General features: G+C 40.0%; 1 pseudogene; it reads right to left on the bottom strand.

The window, feature by feature from the left end:
- Positions 1–20,137: 20,137 nt before the first annotated feature.
- Positions 20,138–21,035, bottom strand: LOC102401250 (annotated as a pseudogene).
- Positions 21,036–22,595: the final 1,560 nt, after the last annotated feature.

Here is a 22,595-nt window from a genome sequence, read left to right as displayed (position 1 = left end):
CAAGGGCTTCAGCAATGAGAACTGTCTCAGTGGTAAGGGAGAGCATTGTATGGATTCTCAAGCTGTTGTTTGAATGACAGCGTCCAAGCTGCACAGAGAGAATCATGCTCTCTGTGTCCCAATGTTGGGTATGCAGCTTCCCACACAGAGATGTCCCCGTTGGAGCCAAGAACATTCCTCATGGACTGAGGTTCACTAGAGCACTCCTAGAGAGCAAAGACTTGTCCATGTGGTTTTCCCATCCCTGTGCCTGTGGGTATCCGGGCTCTGCCCCTGCTCCATGGAAACAGCCCCTGAGAAAAGATCTCCAAGATCCGCTTTTCTCCCAGGCTGGGAAGCCGAGTTACAGGAGGCAGGGAAAGCAAGCCTCCTTCGGGCAAGAAGAGGCAGCCAAACGGCCTGTGTTTGGAAGCCTCTATTTGGAAGGAATGGGTTAGCTTCTCCAAAAGAAGACCTCCAGATCTGCTCAGAAGACGGAAATTCCAGAGGCAGGGTGCAGGCTCCTGACTGCCCTTTGCCAGCCTTGCAGAGACATTCCTAGATTCCAGCGTTATTTTCCATGAAGGAGCAGGCTTCGGGAATATATCCGACTTGACTGGCGCCTTATTGGCCTCAGCTCAGCTATTGCCTTTCCATTCCAACTAGGACAAGGGCCTACTTGGTGAAGGGTAAGGGTCTTCTTCTTTCCAAACTGCCAAGGGCTACAGCAATGGGACCTCTGTCAAGGCGAGGGAAGCCTAAGTGGATGGATTCTCAAGCAGGTGCTTTGCCACAAAGCATCAGCACCCCACGGAAAGAATCAGGCTCCATTTGCCCCTACGTTGCGTGTGTAGCTTCACACACAGAGGTGTCTCGATAGGAGCCAAGAATGTTCCTGAGAGAGGAGGTTCACTAGAGCTCTCCTACAGAGCATAGACCTGTCCATGTGGTCGTGCCTTCCCCTGTTAGTTGGGTGCTCGAGGTCCACCCCACCTCCAGGGAAACAGCCCCTGAGAAAAGATCTCCAGGAATATTTTGCGCCCAGGCTGGGAAACAAGTTCACTGGAGACAAGGCAAGCGAGCCTCCCGCAGGGAAAAGGAGGCCTTACTGCCCCTGGAGGAGAAGGCTGCAAGAGTGTGTGAGACCTGACGTGTGCCTTACTGGCCTCAGCTCCGCCATTGCCTGTTCATCCGAGCTAGGACCCAGGCCTACTTGGAGAAGGGTTTGGGTGCGGATTTCTACAAACTGCCAAGGGTTACAGCAATGAGAATTCTCTCAGCGCTAAGGGAGAGCACTGTATGGATTCTCAAGCTGTTTTCTGAACGACAGCGTCAAAGCTGCACAGAGAGAATCAGGCTCTCTGTGCCCCTATGTTGGGTATGCAGCTTTACATACAGAGGTGTCTCTATAGGAGCCAAGAATGTTCCTGAGAGATGAGGTTCACTAGAGCTCTCCTACAGAGCATAGACCTGTCCATGTGGTTTTGCCTTCCCCTGTGAGTTGGGTCCCTGAGGTCTGCCCCAGCTCCGGGGAAACAGCCCCTGAGAAAAGATCTCCAGGAACCGCTTTTCGCCCAGGCTGGGAAACGCAGTTCACAGGAGGCAAGGCAAGCAAGCCTCCTGCAGGGAAAATGAGGCCTTACCCTCCCTGAACGAGCAGGCTGCCAGAGTGTGTGAGACCTGCCTTGTGCCTTACCCGCCTCAGCTCTGCCATTCCATGTTTATCCGAACTGGGACCCAGGCGTATTTGGAGAAGGTTTTGGGTTAGGATTTCTACAATCTGCCAAGGGCTACAGCAATGAGAACTCTCTCAGTTGTTAGGGAGAGCATTGTGTGGATTCTCAAGCTGTTGTTTGATCGACGGTACTGATCAAGTGACTGATCAGGCACTGATCACATGATTGAGCAGTCCCTGATAACTAGGCTAATCATGCACTGATCACGTGACTGAACAGACACTGATCACATGGCTGATCGGCCACTGATCAAGTAACTGAGCATGCAGTGATCACGTGGCTGATCATGCTTGATCACCTGACTGAGCAGGCATTGATCAAGTGGCTGATCATGAACTGATCCTGTCATTCAACATGCAGTGATCACGTGGCTATCATGCACTGATCACGTGGCTAATCAGCCACTGATCACGTGACTGAACATGCATTGATACGTGACTGAGCAGGCGCTGATCACGTGACTGAGCAGGCAGTGATGACGTGACTGAGCAGACACTAATAACTTGGCTAATCAGGCACTAATCACTTGGATGAACAGGCACTAAATCCGTGACTGAGCAGACACTAATCACGCAGCTCAGCAGGCAATAATCAAGGACCTGAGCAGGCACTAATGACGTGGCTAAGCAGGCTATAATCACGTGACTCAGCAGGCACTAAACCCGTGACTGAGCAGACACTAAACACGGAGCTGAACAGGTACTTATCATGGGACTGAGCATGCACTGATCACGTGGCTGAACAGGTACTTATCACGTGACTAAGCATGCACTGATCACGTGACTCAGCAGGCACTAAACCCGTGACTGAGCATACACTAATCACGCAGCACTGCAGGCAATAATCAAGGAGCTGATCAGGCACTAATGGCGTGGCTAAGCAGGCACTAATCACGCAGCTCAGCAGGCAATAATCATGGAACTGAGCAGGTTGTAATGACGTGGCTGAGCAGGCACTGAGTACATGACTGAGCAGGCACTAAACACGTGACTGAGCAGACACCAATCACGGAGCTGAGCTGGCACTAATGACTTGGCTGAGTAGCCACTAATCACACAGCTGAGCAGGCACTAATCAAGCAGCTGAGCAGGCAATAATCCCATGACTCTGCAGGCACTGATCACTTTACTGAGTAGGCACTCATCACGTGACTGAGCAGGCACTAAACCCGTGACTGAGCAGACACTAATCACGCAGCTCAGCAGGCAATAATCAAGGAGCTGAGCAGGCACTAATGACGTGGCTAAGCAGGCACTAATCACGCAGCTCAGCAGGCAATAATCATGGAGCTGAGCAGGCTGTAATGACGTGGCTAATCAGACTCTAATCACGTAACTCAGCAGGCACTAAACCCGTGACTGAGCAGACACTAATCACGGAGCTGAGCAGGAATTAATCACTTGGTTGAGAAGGCACTAAACATGTGACTGAGCAGACACTAATCATGCAGCTTAGCAGGCAATAATCACGTGACTCAGCGAGCACTAAACCCATGACTGAGCAGACACTAATCACGGAACTGAGCAGCACTAATCAAGCAGCTGAGCAGGCACTAATCCTGTGACTCAGCAGGCAATGATCATGTAACTGAGAAGGCACTAATCTGGTGGCTGAGAAGCACTGATCACGTGACTCAGCAGGGACTAAACCCATGACTGAGCAGGCACTAATCACGCAGCTCAGCAGGCAATAATCACGGAGCTGAGCAGGCTGTAATGCTGTGGCTAAGCAGACTCTAATCACATGACTCAGTGGCACTAAACCCATGACTGAGCAGACACTAATCACATAGCTCAGCAGGAACTAATCACTTGGTGAGAAGGCACTAAACCTGTGACTGAGCAGACACTAATCACGCAGCTGAGCAGGCAATAATCAAGGAACTGAGCAGGCACAAATCATGCAGCTGAGCAGGCACGAATCACGCAGCTGATCAGGAACTAATCACACAGTTGCACAGGCACTATTCACGCAGCTGAGCAGGGCTAATCCTGTGACTCATCAGGCACAGATCACGTGGCTGAGCAGGCACTGATAACATGACTAGCAGGCACTGATCACATTCTAAGCATGCACTGATCAAGTGGCTGATCATGCAATGATCACGTGGCTGAGAGGCACTTATCACGTGACTGAGCAGGCACTAATCACTTGGCTGAGCAGGCACTAATCATGGAGCTGAGCAGGCACTAATCACTTGGATGAACAGGCACTAAACCGCTGACTGAGCAGACACTAATCACACAGCTCAGCAGGCTATAATCAAGGAGCTGAGCAGGCACTAATGACGTGGCTAAGCCTGACTCTTGTGAGCCCATGAACTATAGCCTACCAAGCACCTCTGTCCATGGAATTCTCCAGGGAAGAATACTGGAGTGGGGTGCCACTTCTGTTTCCAGGGGAACTTCCTGACCCAGGAATTGAACCCAGGTCTCCCTCATTTCAGGAATATGTTTACCAACTAAGCCAGACAGGAAGCTATTTAAGTCATATGGTTTTAGAATACTGTTTAGGTAGCAAGAGATAATTGCAGCAGTGTGGATATACAAACAAGAAAATATTTTAGGGATAATTATTTCCCATATATATTTATATTATATATATTTATTTTATATATTTGTATTATATTAATACTAATATAATTGTATATTTTATACAGGTATATATACCTGAATATAAATATTGTATATTATATACAGGTAAAATATATAATTGTATATTATATATATAATTGTATGTTATATATATAATTGTATATTATATACAGGTATAATATAATACCAGGTAATGCTACCTGGTATTATATTAATACAAATATATTATATTTGTATATATATACATATATATAAAATGGAGATATATATATAAAATTATATATATATATGTATATATATATATATATATATATATGTGTGTGTATATATATATATAAAACGGAGAAGGCAATGGCAACCCACTCCAGTACTCTTGCCTGGATAATCCCAAGGATGGAGGAGCCTGGTAGGCTGCAGTCCATGGGGTCGCTAAGAGTAGGATATGACTGAGTGTATTCACTTTTACTTTTCATTTTCATGCATTGGAGAAGGAAATGGCAACCCACTCCAGTGTTCTTGCCTGGAGAATCCCAGGGATGGGGGAGCATCGTGGGCTGCCATCTATGGGGTCGAATAGAGTCAGACATGACCGAAGCAATTTAGCAGCAGTAGAAGTATATATATATATATATATATATATATATATATATATATATTAGTATACCTCTGAAAAGTGAAGAAAATATTTGAAAAGTATATATACACATCTGAAAAAGAATTTGTATCCAAACTTTATGAAGTGTTCTCATCAATAATAAAAAAAAATTATAATAATAAAATTCAGGCAAAGGATTGAACAGATATGCTCAACAAGAAGATGTGCAAATAGAAACATTGTGTATGAGTTTACTCAGTATCATTCAGTTCAGTTCAGTTCAGTCTCTCAGTCGTGCCTGACTCTTTGTCCAACTCTTTGCAACACCATGAATTGCAGGACACCAGGCCTCCCTGTCCATCACCAACTCCCAGAGTTTACAAAAACTCATGTCCATCGAGTCGGTGATGCCATTGAGCCATCTCATCCTCTGTCATCTCCTTCTCCTCCTGCCCCCAATCCCTCCCAGCATAAGGGTTAGCAAAAGGTCCCTCTTTTCCAATGAGGCAACTCTTAGCACGAGGTGGCCAAAGTATTGGAGTTTTAGCTTTAGCATCAGTCCTTCCAATGAACACCCAGGATTGGTCTTCTATAGGATGGACTCGTTGGATCTCCTTGCAATCCAAGCAGATGACACAACCCTTATGTCAGAAAGTGAAGAGGAACTAAAAATCCTCTTGATGAAAGTAAAAGTGGAGAGTGAAAAAGTTGGCTTCAAGCTCAACATTCAGAAAACTAAGAGCATGGCATCTAGTCCCATCACTTCATGGGAAATATATGGCAAAAAAGTGGAAACAGTTGCTGACTTTATTTTGGGGGGGGGGGCTCCAAAATCACTGCAGATGGTGATTTCAACCATGAAATTGAAAGATGCTTACTCCTTGAAAGGAAAGTTATGACCAAACTAGACAGCATATTTAAAAGTAGAGACATTATTTTGCCAACAAAGGTCCATCCAATCAAGGTTATGCTTTTTCCAGTGGTCATGTATGGATGTGAGATTTGGACAGTGAAGAAAGCTGAGCACCAAAGAATTGCTGCTTTGACCTGCAGTGTTGGAGAAGACTCTTGAGAGTTCACAGTATTGTTAATTTTTAGGGAAAATAAAGTGACAATGTTTTCTAAATAGGTTAAAATTAGAAATATTGATCATACCTAATGTTTCCTGTTTCATATGAAGTCTCATTCAGGATTTAACAAGGACACAGATTGAGAGGTAACAGGCAGGAAGGCCAGGGGTCTCCAAACAGAAGAAATAGGCTTCAAGCATTTTTATCTCTCTTAAACGGCAGGAGGAAACAAACTAGCGATATTTTTCTTTCTTTTTCTATACAAATTTAAAAGGAGATTTCTCTTAAAATACTGTGTTGCCATAATGACACCTGATTTCACCTGAAGTTAACTATTCTCAACCCTTGAGTTAACCAATGCGTTTTTCTTATGGAAATGTTTGTATTAAGCTATGTTAATGTGCTATGCATTTACCCCAAACTCTGTCTTCAAGTCAGGCTTGCCTAAATGGCTCAGAACCTACTTGACAAGCCAGTATGTTATACTCAGACATTGTTCCCCTAATCTATGTAAACAAAACTATTTGTATGGTAATCTGCCCTTCTATAAGATTCAAGTCTGGACTGGGATGAATCATCTGGTGCCAAGATTATCCCAAAATGCATTTTATGGATGAGGGGCCTGGTGCCATTCTGAGTTTTAAGACATTACTTTCTTTCATTAACAGACTGCTAGTGACTATATAACATCCAGCTGAGGACTAGCAGGGGGTTACTCTTTCTGTCCCCTTCTGATGCCTATGTCAGAAGCTTTCTCTATCTCCTTTTTACTTTAATAAAACTTTATTACACAAAAGTTCTGACCGATCAAGCCTCATCTGTAGCCCCAGATTGAATTCTTCTCCTCCAGAGGCCAAGAATCCCAGCATCTTTTTGTTCAGCAACAATCTTTCATCTTGGGGGCTCTTCCGGGATCCTTCAGGACAAGGTAAGGATGCTTGGAGCCCTAGTTCTTTGTTCTCAGTGCAAACATGTTTTCTGCTGTACTTTACTAACTCTGTAGTGTGCTTGTGTGAATGAATGAAACACCCTGAAAGAAGCAAGTGTGGAACCCTGCTCTCTGGTTCCACGGTGGTCTCATACAGCTTATGACAGAAACCTGTCGGGGGTTTATACCGATCTGCAAATGCCAAGAGGCACCCAACGTCTCTTTGGGGACCAACCAGAAATGGGAAAAAACGTGTGGACCGAACTCTTCTTTCTCGGTCAAACTTTTCAGTCTCTTTCACCATTTCATAACTCCCTGAGAATTAGAGTGAGTCAAGTCAATCAGTCGTGTCCCATTCTTTGCAATCCCATGGACTGTAGCCTACTAGGCTCCTCCGTCTATGGGATTTTCCAGGCAAGAATACTGGAGTGGGTTGACATTAATTAGAAGCACTAACCTAATCTATTGGATCATAGACTTTCAAGGGACTTGTGATCTATACTGTTACTGTGTACTGTGGCTTAGGTCCCAAACCTGGATTGGTAGTCAGGAAGTGCCTAGCCTCACTAGGAATGGAAAGTTTGGAAGCTAGATGGAACTATAGCTCCAAGAACATCTCTTAGGTTAAAGGTTACTCAGATTAGGACTGCAATGGGTTTTTTCCTTTGGTAATGCTGGCTCTTAGTGGACCAGAGGTCCATTATTATACTGATGTGGTGACGATTGGAAAGTACATCTCAGTTTTATGTTCATATCGATCTTATTGTGGTCAGGAATATACTCAGGCTTGTGAACAGGCACTCAGGTGATGAATATTTCCACCAGCGGTTTAGCCTGTGAGGCATTCTGGAAGGTTACTCTGAGTGGCATCAGAGGCAAGCCAGGTTTTAATGGTGAAGAGCTGGACATCAGTCTGGGATGCCATCAGGTCTAACCGGTGCATCCCCATCCCATCTTGGTGGTAGAACCGGGAGGGATGAATATGATGCCTTTGTTAGTAAGGGAAAGACTAAGTCTGAATAGGAAGGAAAAGCTTTTGGTGTAAAGTATGTCTACACCCCCATCTAGAGCAGGGAGGGACGCCTCCAGTAGGAAGATGGTGCTGGTCACTTTTTTTCCCTCTTACAGATGGGAGCTAGCAATTCCAGCCTCACTCCTTTGAACTGTATCCTGAAAAACTGGGATAGATTTGATCCCCAGGGCTTAAAGAAGACACACCTCGTCTTCCTATGTGATACTGCATGGCTGCAGTACCCACTAGAGGATGACGAATGGAGGCCAGTTGGAGAGGCTTTTAAGTATAATACTGTTTTACAATTAGACTGGTTCTGAAGAAAACAATGGAAAAGTGATCTTAAAGGATAGCTTTCTCACTCACTCTGCTCCAGATATCTGCCATAAGCTATTAAAATGGGCCTATGGACAAAATCAGTCTTTAGATACTCTGTTACAACTGGTTCAAACAGTCTATTAAGATAGGGAATATGAGGAAAAGAAAGAAAGGCAGAAAAAGACAAAGGAAAAGGTGGAAGCCCTCACAATGACTGTAAGAACCCTTCTTAAACAGCCTGAGAAAAATGCCCAGAGGGACTGAAGTGAAAAGGGATGGGCTTGCTATTAATGTGGAAAGGAGGGGCACCTCAAGAGGGATTGTCCTCAAGCATTCAAGCCATCCCCGGCTCCATGTCCGGTCTGCAAGGGACCACACTGGAGGAGAGACTGCCCCCAGAGGCGTAGACTTCAGGGGTCAGGCTCTCAAGACAATCAGGACTGAAGGTGCCTTGGGGTCCCCACACAAGCTCCCATCCTAATTACACCTGAGGAACTCTGGGAATTAATAACTGTGGGGGGCTAATCTGTCGATTTCCTTTTAGATACTGAAGCAACCTACTCTGTGCTTACTGAAGCCCCTGGCCCACTTTTTTCCCAATCCACTTTCTTAATGGGACAGTGTGGATGAGCCAAAAAGTATTATTTCCGTTATTCTTTATGTTGTAACTGGGACACTGTGGTATTTTTCACACGAGTTTCTGATCCTGCCAGAGTCTCCCTCACCCTTTTGGGGAGAGATATACTGAGCAAGGTCTATGCCTCTGTTTTCATGAATAAGGAGCCCTCCTTTTCTCTCCCTTTAGTTGAACAAAATGTAAATCCTAGAGTATGGGCTGATGGAAAATCTGTGGGTTGAGCACAAAATGCTATCCCTGTCATTGTCAAGCTCAAAGACTCGCACTTATTTCCACATAAGAAGCAGTATTCACTGAAACCTGAGGTTAAGGAAGGGTTAAAACCCATCATCAAAAATTTAAAGGAGCAGGGACTATTAGTTCCCTGTAACAGTCAATAAAACACTCCTGTTTTGATTATAAAGAAATCAAATGGCAAATGGAGACTAGTTCAAGATTTACAAATAATAAATGAGGCTGTAGTTCCTTTACAGCCCATGGTGCCTAATCCTTATACTCTATTATCTGCAATTCCTGAATGAGCCAAATATTTACAGTAATTGATTTGAAAGATGCCTTCTATTCAATGCCTTTGGCAGAAGAAAGTCAATTTTTATTTGCCTTTGAAGACCCTATGCAGCCAGCTTCTCAGTTAACCTGGACAGTTTTGCCCCAGGGATTTCTTGACAGTCCTCACTTATTTGGACAAAGTTTGTCACGGGATCGACAAAACTTTAATAGTACTGAAGCAGTGGTGTTACAATATGTAGATGATATTTTGCTCTGTGCTGAGACAGAGGAAGCTTGTTCGTGAGCCTCACAAGATTTCTTAAACATTCTGGTAGGCTGCAGTTACAAGGCCTTAAGAGAAAAGGCTCAGTTTTGTCAACAATCTGTTAGATATCTGGGCCTAATCATATCAGAAGGGCCATAGGCCCTGAGAGAATTAAACCTATAGTAAATCATCCCTTACCTATGACTTTAAGACAACTGATAGGATTTTTGGGAATCACAGGCTACTGTCATATTTGGATTCCAGGTTATGGAGAACTTGCCCAACCTTTATATAAACTTATAGCTGAAACTCAGCAGGCCCAAACCGACAAACAAACTAGCTTGGTCTCCAGATACTCAAAAGGCTTTTAAGGTTCTTCAGACTACTCTCCTACAAGCTCCTTCTCTGAGCTTGCCCACAAGGTCAGAATTTAATGTGTTTGTCACTGAAAGAAAAGGTATGGCCTTGGGAGTTTTGACAAAACCCCAAGGGCCTCACCAGCAACCTATTGCTCATCTAAGCAGATAATTAGATGTAATTTCACGTGGGTGGACACACTGCTTAAGAGTAATTGGGGGAAGTGGCTTTATTAGAACCTGAAGCTTTAAAAATAATTAATGGACGAAACATTACTGTGCTGACTTCTCATAATGTGAGTGGAATCTTAAATTCTAAGGTTAATATTTGAATGACAGACAGTAGGCTTCTTAAATATCAGTCATTGTTGTTAGAAGGCCCAGTAGCTAAGCTTAAAGTCTGTGGAAATTAAAATCCTGCCACTTTCCTTCCTGAGAAGGAAAATGAAACACCTGATCACGATTGTTCCAAATTCCTAATTTTAAACTATGCAGCTTGGGAGGATCTAATGGATACCCCATTAGATAATCCTGACATGGAAACATTTAGCGATGTCAGTTCTTCTGTTTGGAATGGAAAGTGTAAAGCAGGTTACACTGTGGTGACTGCTGAACAGGTTTTAGAAGTAAAATCTCTCCCCCAGGGAATCAGTGCTCAGTTAGCAGAGCCTGTGGCTCTGACCCGAACTCTAGAGTTAAGCAAAGGGCAGCGAGTAAATATCTACACTGATTCTAAGTATACTTATTTGACTTTACATGCTCATGCTGCAATATGGAAAGAAAGTTTAAAACAGTAACAGGAATATCTATTAAGCATTTCAGAGAGATCCAGAGACTTTTAACTGCTGTATATTGTCTTAAAGAAGTAGCTGTTATGCATAGCAAAGGGCACAGCAGGGCAAAGTAGCATAAGGTAATCAGTTGGCTGACTGTCAAGCCAAAAAAAAAAAAAAAAAGCACTTTACAAAATCCCTTCACTGCAGACACCTTTGATCTGGACGGGTCCTGTGGAATAGGAAAAAAAAAAAAAAAAAACAAAACACACACAATATACTGAGGAAGAATTAGAAAGATATGAGAAAAGAGGAGCAAAGATTACTGATAAAGGATGGTTACAGTCCGAGAATGGACGATTAATAATTCCTGAAAAAGTTCTGTGGAAAATTCTTAAGGGTTTACACTAGAGTTTTCATTTGGGTGCAGAGAGTACTTACCAGATGGCTTCTTGTTCGTCTGAAGGAAAAAATGTAATGAAAACGTTAAAGAACATTATAATAAGGTATGAGGTTTGTCAGAAAAATAGCCCTGAGACTGAAAAGCTAGCAAAATCTGGATTACAAAGAAGTGGAAAGTATCCTGGAGAGGACTGGGAAATTCATTTTACTCATATGCCAAAAGCTAATGGATATTCTTGCTTACAAGTTTGGGTAGATACTTTTCCTGGAGGGACTGAGGCTTTTCCCTGTCACAGTGAGCAGGCTAAGGAGGTTATGAAAAATTTAATCCATGAAATTATCCCCAGGTTTGGGCTGCCACGGAGCCTTCAGAGTGACAATGGCTCCGCCTTTAAATCTGCTGTAACTCAGGGGGTATCTAAAGCTCTAGGAATAAAATATCACTCACACTGTTCCTGAAAAATCCCAATCCTCAGGAAAGGTTGAAAAGGCTAATGACATTACCAAAAGACATCTGCACAAATTAACTCAAGAGATGCAGGACAATTGGATTAAGTCCTACCCATAGTTTTAATGAGGGCTGGAACTGTCCCCCCAAAAGGAGGGACTGTCCCCCTTTGAATGTATTTATGGAAAGCCTTTCTTATGCACAGACATTGTTATAGACCCTGAAACCTAATTAACTAGTTATGTAACTCAGCTCTCAGCTTTTCAACAGGCATTAACAGAACACTAAGAGACGACTCCTGATCCAGCCTCTGAGTCAAGCAAGCCTCTATTTCAGCCAGGAACCAAGGTCCTCATAAAAACGTTAGGGTCTGGGGGCCCATCCGTTGAGCCCCTCTGTGAAGGATCTTACCAGGTTATTCTTTCTTCTCCCACAGCTGTCAAACTGCCAGGAATTTATTCGTGGGTACATCACACTCGAGTTAAGAGGTGGCACCCTGACCAGAACTAAGTGACTTCATTTTATATCTTTACTTTCTATGCTCTGACTTTGTACTTTTAAAAATGGGCCGGTTAACCTATGTGAGCTTACTTCTGCTGACTCCAAAAATCCAGTGTGCCGTTTGATCCTCAAGACAATGCCTTCCTGTCCTGGGATCACTCCTACACTACATTCCAAAATCGGTCTAACTGCTGGGTCTGCGGAGCACTCCCTTCTTCATCAGTGGAAGGCTTCCCATGGTGGACATCTCCACTTCAAGGAAAAGACTTTTTCCAATTCTCTGAATACCTTCAACAACAATCATATATGATGCCTCTTCTTCATCTGATGACACCTAACAACCCTAAAATGGACTGGTGCAACACTTTGTACTTTAACTATGGCCATAACATGACTTTTAACTTTTTGATTTTAACTTGTTTTAATGACTATTTTGTCTTGCATCTGGAACTGTGTAACTGGATTTGTTTCTAGTTGCATGAAAGTTTTTAAGTTACAAATGATTGTTCAAACTCCTGCTACTGCTGCAGCTTCTTACAACTACTATTTGGGGCCCCTGGATCAGAAATCCTCAGCATGAGGGTTAGGAAAATATGTTGTCTTACCAATTTAGGGACAATGCCCTTTGTCCGCTCAGAAACAGTTATGGAATGAGAAAAACGCCCCTTTACCCTAGGCATCATAATTCTCCTAAAAGAAAAGAGGGGAATGAGAGGGTAACAGGCAGGAAGGCCAGTGGTCTCTAAATGGAGGAAATAGGAGGAATATGCCTGCAAGTGTCAGACATTTTTATCTCTCTTAAGAGGCAGGAAGAAACAGACTAGCAATATTTTTTTTTCCTTCTCTATACAAATTTAAAAGGAGATTTCTCTTAAAATACTGTGTTGCCATAATGACACCTGGTTTCACCTGAAGTTAACTATTCTCAAACCTTGAGTTAACCAATGCATTTTTCTTATGAAAATGTTTGTTTTAAGCTATATTAATGTACTATGCATTTACCCCAAACTCTGTCTTCAAGTCGGTCCTGCCTAAGGGCTCAGAACCTACTTGACAAACCAGTATGTTATACTCATTGTTCCCCTAATCTATGTAAATGAAACTATTTGTATGGTAATCTGGCCTTCTATAAGATTCAAGTCAATCGTTTCATGGCCTGGGACGAATCATCTGGTGCCAAGATTATCCCAAAGTGCATCTTATGGATGAGGGGGCTGGTGCCATTCTGAATTTTAAGACATTCCTTTCTTTCATTAACAGACTGCTAGTACTCTTCCCTGGAAAATTCCAAGGATGGAGGAGCCTGGTAGGCTGCAGTCCATGGGATCACTGAGAGTCGGACATGACTGAGTGACTTCACTTTCACTTTTCACTTGAATGCATTGGAGAAGGAAATGGCAACCCACTCCAGTGTTCTTGCCTGGAGAATCCCAGGGGTGGCGGAGCCTGGTGGGCTGCCGCCTATGGGGTCGCACAGAGTTGGACATGAATGAAGTGACTTAGCAGCAGCAGCAGCAGCAGCAGTGACTATATACGGAGAAGGTAATGGCAACCCATTCCAGTACTCTTGCCTGGAAATTCCCATGGATGGAGGAGACTGGTAGGCTGCAGTCCATGGGATCACTGAGAGTCGGACATGACTGAGTGACTTCACTTTCACTTTTCACTTGCATGCATTGGAGAAGGAAGTGGCAACCCACTCCAGTGTTCTTGCCTGGAGAATCCCAGAGACAGGGGAGCCTGGTGGGCTGCCATCTTTGGGGTCACACAGAGTCAGACACGACTGAAGTGACCTAGCAGCGGCAGCAGCAGCAGTGACTATATAACACCCAGCTGAAGACTAGCAGAGGGGTACTCTTTTTGCCCACTTCTGACGCCTATGTCAGAAGTTTTCTCTATTTCCTTTATACTTGAATAAAACTTTATTACACAAAAGCTCTGAGTGATCAAGCGTCGTCTCTGGCCCCAGATTGAATTCTTCTCCTCCAGAGGCCAAGAATCCCAGCATCTTTTCGTTCAGCAACAATCTTTCAAGATTATCTTTTTATTTTGGTGGTTACTTCTCTGATTATTTCTTTTAATTGTTTCTTGGTTTTTACCTCTTTTTTTTCTCTAAAGCTAGGAAACTCATCAAACTAAATTGTGTGCAATTACTGTGTTTTTAGTTTTATGAAAATAATAGCGATAATTTTTTATGTCTTTTTATATGTCATTGCCATTCTTGTTGTGACAGCCTCAATCCTCAGATACTAACTGTCCTCCTGTGGAGATACAGTTGAGGCAAAGCTTAAGCCACATAACTAATTGTTAATAATTTTCCACCAATTAAAATCAAGAAATTTTTGATTTCTTGTGTTACAAGAAATCTCTTTGTGTTACAAAAGAGTTTAGCAACCATCATTTGTTCACTTTCTACCACACTGTCAATGTGTGTAGAATAGTCCTTGGTCACCTAATTCTACCTCTGTCCTAATTAATTTTTCCCTCAGGTAAGTCCCTATCTTCTGGGATGCAAAAATCCCTTGGGTTACATTTTAATCAGCCAGACCCGGCGTTAGTTTTTTATCAGTGCTGCTCCTCAAGACCACACAGGATAACCTCCTTTCAATATACTCCCATCCAACAATTTCAACCTGACTTTGGGTAGATACATTATTAATACAAGCTGGGCAACCTAAAATATCTCCCAATGGGATTTTCCATTAAAAATGGAGATCTGAGATAACTGAAAAACATGTATCCAAGAGAAAATGTATGCATCAGATAAAGGAAGTGAGAAAAATTTAGATTTCAGGATTTCCTAGTGCCCATGGTAACAGTAAAATCAGTTGCCTGTGTAAGCAACTATCTACTCAGAAGATGACTTTCTCAGAACATGGTTGTATGTTCCTCAAACCTGGAGTACTGTGATACAGTGTTCACTGCATGATTAGGCACCACATTTCATTATGTCTCATGGTTGTTGGGAGAATAACTAGGGGAGCCAGTGAGTGGCTATAGACAGTGTTGTTCTACAAGTAAGGAGTACTTCTAGTAATATAAATATTAATTGTGTACTGAGATATGAATGTGTGCACTACATCAGTTTCACAAATATATAATCAATACTTATTTTGTATAAGAAACTATCATATTAAAAATATTCTGATAGTGAACATTCTTTAAGGAAAACTCTTTTTTTAGAGTACAATACACATTTAGAAAATTTCTTCTATAAATGTATGCATTAGTAATGAAGAAATTCTGCTCCCAGAATAAAAACAAAGATAAAACATTACTAACATCTCAGAAATTGTCCTCCCCCCCCACATCCATCACAAATGGATACCAAATATGATCCTTCAGAGGCTTCCCAGGTGACTCAGCTGGATAAGAATGCAGCTACCAATGAAGGAGATAAAAGAGACAAAGTTTCAATCCTTGAGTCAGGAAGATCCCTTAGAGGAGGGCATGGCAACCCACTCCAATATTCTTGACTGGAGAGTCCGATGGACAGAAGAGCCTGGTGGGCTATCGTCCATAGGGTTGCACAGAGTCAGACAGGACTCAGGCGACTTAGCAGGCACACATAATATTCAGTTTGGATACTTTTGAAGTATACATTAACAAAATCATACAGCTTTCACAGCTTTATTTATGACCTCTTTCATATAACATCAATTCACCCTCATTGTTGTATAGCTTTCCTAGGTACAAACTTACCATACAGTGATTTATCTAATTTAGAGCTGGGGTCAGTATACTTGACCCCTAAAGTTTCATTGGAGATGGACATACCATTTATCTGTATATTTTCATGGGTGCTTTTGTGATACAGGTAAAATCTGAGCATTTTGACAAAGTTAATGAACTATAAATTCTAATATATACACTATTTAACACTTTAAGGATGTTTGTCAAGTCCTGAGCTAGAGTGTTGAAAATTTGGTTAAAAATATAAAATTCAGTTTTATATTATAACAGATAATTCAGTGAAGTACATTTTTGTATAAGTCTTTTGGTAGTCATATTCATTAATTTCTCTTAGGTATAATTCAAAGAAGCCATTTTTGAGCCATAGAACATATATTATTATATGTTCTACTGTATTAGACACAGCTTACAGTTGTATAAAGTGTACTGGTAACTCTCATCTAATTGTAAATTGTAAAAGCCATACTTGTTCCACATCCTCACTAACAATTTCTAATCCAATTATTTCCATCTTACTCTTCTTTAGGTGACTCATAATGTGGTTTTTATTTGCTATTAATTTTTTATTTAAGTTTTACTTACTAGATGGCTACTACATTTGGATATTCACTTTGATGAGAAGTTTATGAGATACTAAATTTGAATTGCAAGTCTCATCAAAGAGCTATGTTTGAAAGTGTTTAGTCTTCTGAATTTCATACTATATAGATGGCTTCATGTAACCACTATTTAAGGTTAAAACAGTCTACAAGTACAGTACAATTTCTGAATTCAACATAAAGTAACTCCTTTTTTTTTAATGTTTTCCAAATCTTTTCCAGTACTGGGATTGATTTACACAGCAGTAGAGTCACATTTTATGTAGACAGGTTGTATCATTTGGAAAAGACATTATAGGAAATCTACTTGACGTCTCTGTCTTACATAGGGGAATCTGATGGCTAGAAAGGGAAAGTGTTGTGTTAAGTTTAGTTTAACATTACTGCCTGGTACATGGCACATTTCTAGAGACAGAGATGTCCAGGGAGGTTGAAAGGTCACTGCCTCTGTATTTAGCTCGGACCTATGTACTTATTGGATTATTGAACATTACTTTTTACAAGTGAAGTTATATGTCCCATATCTATCTCTCTCTTCTCTGCCTTAGACAAACACTTAAATCTACTATTGTTATGCCATATTTCTCCTTAAGTATTTCAGTGGCAAGGATGAAATTGTCAAGATATAAGAACTTGACAGCAGTATTAGCCCATTACACACTGTAGTTTATAATATTGCATTTTTACAATGATATTTGCTATATTTGTGGATGCAGGAGAAAGGTGTGATATAAAAAGGGAAGTATAGGGATGGGGATTAAAGTAGAGAGAAATATATCAAAATTTATAGTGCTGGTTTCTAATTTTTTAGAATCCCCAAATAGAAAAGTTTTTATATGTTCTTGTTCAAGTTTTCATTTGAGTTATCAATTCCCTAAAAAATATTTTCATAATTTGGTATTTAACCTGGCAATATATGGGAGAAATAAAATCAATGAATTCCATTTTTGGTCTTACTTTAATGGGCTCAATTTTTTTTTCTTTTTTATATCACACAAATAGATTAAATAAATTATGCCTATTTTATATCAAATAGGTCTTTAGATATGGTAAGGAATTTCTGCCAGATGGAGTGAAATGGTTTATTCATGGCAGTCTAGTGACACCCTATTTTGATTGGACTTTGTTATATTTCAAACTATGCTTTTTTCTGCCATATTGTTGCTCATAAGAAACAACTCCAGAAGAGTTTGGGTGAACTGATAAAATATACTAGAGATAGACTTTTAACACTTTTATCTAAAATAAGAATTCTCGGTAGCTTTTTATCCACCATGAGTTCTTTTCCTAGCCTATCATGACATCTTATAAATACTACCCTGAAAACAAGAGGCATTTTTTTAGACTTTAGTGAAATTCTAAAATATTTTCACATAAGGAAACTGCAATGGCAGTAAGAAAACCTAAGAACTTTAATGACTTTTAACCTTTGCAGTTTCAATGGATTATTATGAATGTCTTTCAGTCTTATAATGTTTTTCAGATATATGGTCAAAAACCACACTTTCTGAAGGAATAGATTCAATGCTGTAGCCTTCAGGGAACAAGAACAAATGCAGATGAAATAGCCAAATATCAGGAACTCAGAGTTCTTTACTCCTAGTATAACCAATATGCATGTCTTCATGGAGACATTATTTTAGTATCCACACCATGCTATGTATCTTCTCAAAAATATGTTGTGTGTATGCATACAACGTATATACTGCAGTATATATGTACAGAAGATGCTATCTCTGTGCTAATTTTGCTACTGAGATATAATTAACACTCAAAAATATTATATAGTGTGTTTAGTTTGTCATGTATTTGTTTATTTCCCCAGAAAACATGGAATATTTTGATGTAGTGGATAGAATGCTCAATCCATTAGCAGAAAATGCTCACAGAGTGAAATAAATAAGGCTTTAAGTATGTGACTGTCTGTGATTCACAAAGGGACAGAGAGAGACATTCAACCAGGACTAAGAAGAGGAAAGAGGAGAAATAAGTTAACTTGCAGAAAGTGACAGAAAAACGAATAGTTGATAAGGAATGCACAATGATATACTTTACCCAGGTATTTTCCATTGACCCTTAAAAAACGTTTCTTCTTTTTTTCAAACTTTATTCAGATAAAATTGACAAATAGCATGTGTAAGGTATTCAGAATGAAGATGTGATATATGTATACATTATGATATGTACAATGAAATTAATTAACACATTCATTAATTCACATAGTTACAATTTGGAGTATGCATTTGATGAGGACAATTAAGATCTATTCTTCTAGCAAATTTTAAGTTTACTGTTCAAAAGTGTTAACTAGAATCATCATGTATGTTAGATCCTCAGAACTTATTCATTGACTAGCAGTTATTCACTTTGAATAACATCCTCAATCTCTTCCACCTTCTAGACTCTGGAAACAACCAATCCACTTTCTATTTCTATGAGTTCACCCTTTTTAGATTCAACATATATGTGAGATTATACAGTACTTACCATTTACTGTTTGACTTATTTCACTTAGCATACTCCCTTCAAGTTTTTTCTATGTTGTGGCAAACAAGGATATTGTACTTCTAAAAGACATGGGCTTGTCCACCTTAAAATCCATCAAATTGTTCCATCCTCTGACTAATATCCTTTCACTTCCCAACTTGAATGATTTTTAGATCTGAAACTGAGTATATCTATCCAAAGACATACTAGTTTTGTTTTTAGCTTTATGTTTATAATCCCCCATTTTTACTTATTTTAATATAAATTTATTTATTTTAATTGGAGGCTAATTACTCTACAATATTGTATTGGTTTTGCCATACATCAACATGAATCCGCCAAAGGTATACACGTGTTCCCCATCCCGAACCCTCCTCCCTCCTCCCTCCCCATACCATCCCTCTGGGTCGTCCCAGTGCACCAGCCCCAAGCAACCAGTATCATGCACTGAACTTGGACTGGCGATTCATTTCATATATGATACTATACATGTTTCAATGCAATTCTACCAAATCATCCCACCCTCTCCCTCTCCCTCTCCCACAGAGTCCAAAAGACTGTTCTATACATCTGTGTCTCTTTTGCTGTCTCGCATACAGGGTTATCGTTACCCTCTTTCTAAATTCCATATATATGCGTTAGTATACTCTATTGGTGTTTTTCTTTCTGGCTTACTTCACTCTGTATAATAGGCTCCAGTTTCATCCACCTCATTAGAAATGATTCAAATGTATTATTTTTAATGGCTGAGTAATAGTCCATTGTGTATATGTACCACAGCTTTCTTATCCATTCATCTGCTGATGGACATCTAGGTTGCTTCCATGTCCAGGATTTGTGAAATCTTATGAATTTTTTAGACAGCTTCCAAATGCTTATGTTTAGCACTAGCTTATATTCATTAGTACAGAAAGCACAGTACATACCATAGAGTATTTCATAAAAAGTTCAAATATCTGTCAGTAAACACATGAGAATTATCTAGCAATGTGACGAAATTAGAACACTCAGGAAAGTTTTCAACAAAGAGAACATGCCATATATAAATTCTTGATACATATGAGTGGGCTGTATTTGGAAGTTGTAGCATCTCTAAAATTTGGGCTTTATAACCAATGCTTATTATTAATTTATGTTTTAGTGAGACAACTTCGTTTCTCTTGTATGATGCAACATACATTTACAAATACAAAAACCACAATGTGTGTGTTTTTCTGTGTGTGAAATATGAACATTTAGCATAATATTTTAAATTTTATTTTTCTAAGGCTTGTTTCACATCCTTGTTCCTTAAGCTATAAATCAGAGGGTTTAACATTGAAATTGCGAGTGTAAAACAATGAAGTAATTTTATCTTGATCAAGAGAATAGGTTGAACTTGGCCTGAAATACATAAACAGCATAGTTCCCTAGAAAATTGCCACTGCAGTTAGGTGGGAGGTTCAGGTAGAGAACGCTTTGAACCTCCCCTAGACAGAGTGGATCTTCAAGACTGAAAGGATGATAAAACAGTAAGAGACAAGGACTCCTGAAATGGTACTCAGTTCAACGAAGCCAAAAACAATGAATAATGCCAACTCATTGACCTGTATATCAGATCAGGAAAGGAGAAAACGTGGAGGTAAATCACAGAAGAAATAGTTAATCTCATTTGACTCACAGAAACATACACGGAATGCTAATGTAATGTGTATCAGAGCATCTGCCATCCCCGCTAGGTAAACTCCAGCCATGAGCAGGAAGCACACCCCACTGGACATGCTGACTGCATAGAGCAAGGGGCTGCTGATGGTCTTGTATTCCTCATAGGCCATCACTGCCAGCAGGAGACACTCAGAATCTTCAAGGATACAGAAGACCAAGAATTGCAGAACACAGCCATAGACAGAAATTAACTTGTTTGTGGCAAATAGGTCCACCAGCATCTTAGGGCTGATGACTGTGGAATAGCAGAGGTCACAGAAGGAGAGGTGGCTGAGGCAAAAGTACATGGTTGTGTGCAGCTGGGGATCCATACTGATCAGGGTTATCATTCCAATATTTGCCAGAAGAATGATGAGATAAACAAGAACCATGGTAAATAGGGTCACTTTGTTCTCAGTAATTCCCAAGAAAATGAATTCAGTAAAAGAGGAAAAATTCCTTCCTTCCATCCTTGTTTGTTCTTATGAAAATTTTTGAGGAAATGATCAAGGACACATGGATGTGTAGTGCTTCCACACATCTGCAAAAAGATCATGTCAGAACACAGTTTCTGCAACTGTCTTTTTTATACTCAGAAAATTATTTAGTCATGCACTCACTCTTTAAAGAAGCAGAGCTGTCTTTAACCCAATAACAAAATTTATTTGGAATAAAATTTGAGAAACTGAATCAAATCTAAATGTCATTCATGAGTCATGTTACTTTCTAAAGCTCATCTTTGAGTCTTACTTTCTTTATATCAGGGAATAGATTTGACGGATTTACCTCTCTTCTCCTCTTCAAAATAATGTGAGAGAAACTACAATGTTAGAGATATTAAGCCATTGAGAGGGGACTAGCATTTTCTGTGCTTAAAAATATTCACATGTATATAAAAAGCAATTATGGTATTAGTGTTTTTCTTTAAAATCATGCTTGGTTTAAGTGTATTTCTATCAAGTATATTTCTGAAATAATGAGCACTAATAATAATGATCATAGACATTGTCAATTTTAACACAATATTATCAAGTTATCAATTTAATATATTATCAATTTAACACTCATATTATCAATTTTAGTAGTTAGTAAGACATGATATGAGTGTTAGCAACCTTTATTTTAGAAATGCATTATTACTCTGTGGCAATATTTATTTTCTCTTCACAGTGACTTGTCAAATAATGACTCTCTTGATCAGTAGAAGAAAAGAGCTAAAAGGAACTGAAAACAATGAAACATCACCTACATTTTCATCTCTTTGGATTTTAAATGGGCTTTAAAATCATAAGACTGAAATGAGAAGAAAGATACGAAATTCTTCCAAGATACACACATACCCTCCACTATGTATGTGTCTTTCTACATATGTCATGACTTTGATATCCGTATGTATTGATGTATATGAAAATAAAATGCAAATAATGCACTTTTTCTTCAGCTCTAAATAGATATGACATACTGTCATAAGGGATGAATTTGAAAGTTATTTTTACCATGGTGGTACTTGCATTATTTTTTAAACAAAATGACAAACACGTCAATTCTTGTATACACAGGTCCAATGATAAAAGGAGTAATAGAGCTTCTATGACTTAACAAAAATAATAAAACAAATAATACAATATTTAAGTTCAGGAAGATGGTACACAATCAGAGGAATAAATGCTATTTTTAGCAATTAAATGCAGAGGTTATTTAATTGAGTAAGTAGGTAGAAATGTTTTATTTACAAATATCTGTTTTAAATTTCTCAGATAGTTAAGTGTTTTCTCTTATATTTCTTACGTTAGAATTTGAAAACATACCTGAAATGAGCAGGTCTTGGGTAACTGGACAGTAACAAGCAGGTGGTCTTTTATTTGTTTCAGGTACACTGGGACTTAAATCCTTGCACTACTGCCCCTAGGCTTTGATGTTATGCAAACACTTAATTATGGTTCTGCTTTTGTATATTCCCCTGAGAATTCAGAAACCACTTAGCAACTGCTAAGCTTTGAAGCTTCACTATCATCACCAAATTGATCTAT

The sequence above is a fragment of the Bubalus bubalis genome, chromosome 2 (genome assembly GCF_019923935.1).
Source record: "Bubalus bubalis isolate 160015118507 breed Murrah chromosome 2, NDDB_SH_1, whole genome shotgun sequence".
NCBI lineage: Eukaryota > Metazoa > Chordata > Mammalia > Artiodactyla > Bovidae > Bubalus > Bubalus bubalis.
Note: the sequence above shows the minus strand (reverse complement) of the source record. Positions and strands in the feature narration are given on the sequence as shown.